The following is a 3,361-nucleotide window of genomic DNA, read 5'->3' on the forward strand; positions in this document are numbered from 1 at the left end:
GCTTTTCTCTTCAAACAAAGGTGAACTTTAATAGGGCAGTTTCTAGGGAACAATCTTGTGGCTCAGATGGTAAAGAGTTGGCCTGCAATGCAGGAGATCTGAGTTTGATCCCTGGGCCGGGAAGCTCCTCTGGAGGGGGGCATGGCAATCCACTCCAGTATGCATGCCTGGAGAATCCCATGGACAGAGAAGCCTGGTGGGTTACAGTCCATGGGGTCCCACAGAGTCGGACAGGACTGAGTGGCTAAAACACACACACACACAGGGAACAAATGGTCCACAAAGCCCTAACATGCCATATGGTGTAATACAGGTTGTTCCAATGGCATCAGTCCCCAGCTGAGGACCTTGAAGCTCAGGACAAAATGAACTGATTTTATTGGCTCATCCATGTAGTATTCTACTCACCAAATTTTCAGGAAGAGAAGAGTTGTATCAGTGAATAAGTTCCTTTGCTGCTGCTGCTGCTTTTTCTTTAAACTAAAAGAAATTGCTAATTATAATTAAAGGGAGAAGGGGGAAACTTGCAATCTGAGAGATATCAAAAGTGTCAATGGAAGCCTGGACAGTAGTGAAAGTGGAAGGGAAGAAAAGAACAATTTAATGACAAACTGAATCATAAGACTTCAGTTGACTTATAGATAAGATATACAGGCTGGGGGAGAACTACGTTGGATAAGAGAATGGAATTGATATTAACATTAGGGTAAGTTTAAAAAGTAATCCTATCACATTTAAAGACATAAACAAGTGTGTCAGAAGCAAATTTTTCAGGCACATTCATTTCATAAGGTAAAATTTTATATGTGGGTCATCAGTTTTCACTGAAAACAGAACTCTAATTAGATCTCAGGACCCATCGACGACTTATGAGGCATTCTTGGGTGCCATGATTACAGTGGAAATATAGATTTATGAATCGCTTTCCCTCTTACTCAATATCATGAGAAGGAAAGAAAAAACTAAAGCTAGACAGTTTCAGTGGCCTTTCTGTATTTGTCTTTATATCATCTAGATTGTTGCCACCTACTGGTGAGAATAATTTTAGCCTTAAAACTGGATGTGACTAGTGATGGAAGCAAGATCTGATGCTGTAAAGAGGAATATTGTATAGCAATCTGGAATGTTAGGTCCATGAATCAGGGTAAATTGGAAGTGGTCAAACAGGAGATGGCAACAGTGAACGTTGACATTTTAGGAATCAGGAACTAAAATGGACTGGAATGAGAGAATTTACTACAGATGACCATTATATCTACTACTATGGGCAAGAATCCCATAGAAAAAATGCAGTAGTCTACTCCAAAATGGAGTACTTGGGTGCAATCTCAAAAATGACAGAATGATCTCTCTTCGTTTCCAAGGCAAATCATTCAATATCACAGTAATCCAAGCCTATGCTTCAACCACTAATGCCAAAGAAGCTAAAATTAAACAGTTCTATGTAGAGGAAAAGAACAGAATGGGAATGACTAGAGATCTCTTCAAGAAAATTAGAGATACCAAGGGAACATTTCATGCAAAGATGGGCTCGATACAGGACAGAAATGGTATGGACCTAACAGAAGCAGAAGATATTAAGAAGAGGTGGCAAGAATACACAGAAGAACTGTACAAAAATGATCTTCATGGCCAAGATAATCACGATGGTGTGATCGCTTACCTAGAGCCAGACATCCTGGAATGTGAAGTCAAGTGGGCCTTAGAAAGCATCAGTATGAACAAAGCTAGTGGAGGTGATGGGATTCCAGTTGAGCTGTTTCAAATCCTGAAAGATGATGCTGTGAAAGTGCTACACTCAATATGCCAGCAAATTTGGAAAACTCAGCAGTGGCCACAGGCCTGGAAAAGGTCAGTTTTCATCCCAATCCCAAAGAAAGGCAATGCCAAAGAATGCTCAAACTACTACACAACTGCACTCATCTCACACGCTAGTAAAGTAATGCTCAAAATTCTCCAAGCCAGGCTTCAGCAATACATGAACCGTGAACTTCCTGATGTTCAAGCTGGTTTTAGAAAAGGCAGAGGAACCAGAGATCAAATTGCCAACATCTGCTGGATCCTGGAAAAAGCAAGAGAGTTCCAGAAAAACATCTATTTCTGCTTTATTGACTATGCCAAAGCCTTTAACTGTGTGGATCAAAATAAACTGTGGAAAATTCTGAAAGAGATCAGAATACCAGACCACCTGACCTGCCTCTTGAGAAATCTGTATGCAGGCCAAGGAAGCAACAGTTAGAACTGGACATGGAACAACAGACTGGTTCCAAATAGGAAAAGGAGTACGTCAAGGCTGTATATTGTCCCCCTGCTTATTTAACTTATATGCAGAGTACACCATGAGAAACGCTGGACTGGAAGAAACACAAGCTGGAATCAAGATTGCCGGGAGAAATATCAATCACCTCAGATATGCAGATGACACCACACTTATGGCAGAAAGTGAAGAGGAGCTAAAAAGCCTCTTGATGAAAGTGAAAGAGGAGAGTGAAAAAGTTGGCTTAAAGCTCAACATTCAGAAAATGAAGATCATGGCATCTGGTCCCATCACTTCATGGGAAATAGATGGGGAAACAGTGGAAACAGTGTCAGACTTTATTTTTTTGGGCTCCAAAATCACTACAGATGGTGATTGAAGCCATGAAATTAAAAGACGCTTACTCCTTGGAAAGAAAGTTATGACCAACCTAGATAGCATATTAAAAAGCAGAGACATTACTTTGCTGACTAAGGTCCGTCTAGTCAAGGCTATGGTTTTTCCTGTGGTCATGTATGGATGTGAGAGTTGGACTGTGAAGAAGGCTGAGCGCCAAAGAATTGATGCTTTTGAACTGTGGTGTTGGAGAAGACTCTTGAGAGTCCCTTGAACTGCAAGGAGATCACCAGTCCATTCTGAAGGAGATAAGCCCTGGGATTTCTTTGGAAGGAATGATGCTAAAGTTGAAACTCCAGTACTTTGGCCACCTCATGTGAAGAGTTGACTCATTGGAAAAGACTCTGATGGTGGGAGGGATTGGGGGCAGGAGGAGAAGGGGACGACAGAGGATGAGATGGCTGGATGACATCACTGACTCGATGGATGTGAGTCTGAGTGAACTCTGGGAGTTGATGATGGGCAGGGAGGCCTGGCGTGCTGCGATTCATGGGGTCACAAAGAGTCCGACACGACCTAGCAACTGAACTGGACTGAACTGAACTGATGATGATCTACAAGACCTTCTAGAACTAACACCCCCAAAAGATGTCCTTTTCATCACAGGGGACTAGAATCCAAAAGTAGGAAGTCAAGAGATACTTGGAGTAACAGGCACGTTTGACCTTGGAGTACAAAATGAAGCAGGGCAAAGGCTAACAGAGTTTT

The sequence above is a fragment of the Capra hircus genome, chromosome 1, assembly GCF_001704415.2.
Source record: "Capra hircus breed San Clemente chromosome 1, ASM170441v1, whole genome shotgun sequence".
Classification (NCBI taxonomy): domain Eukaryota; kingdom Metazoa; phylum Chordata; class Mammalia; order Artiodactyla; family Bovidae; genus Capra; species Capra hircus.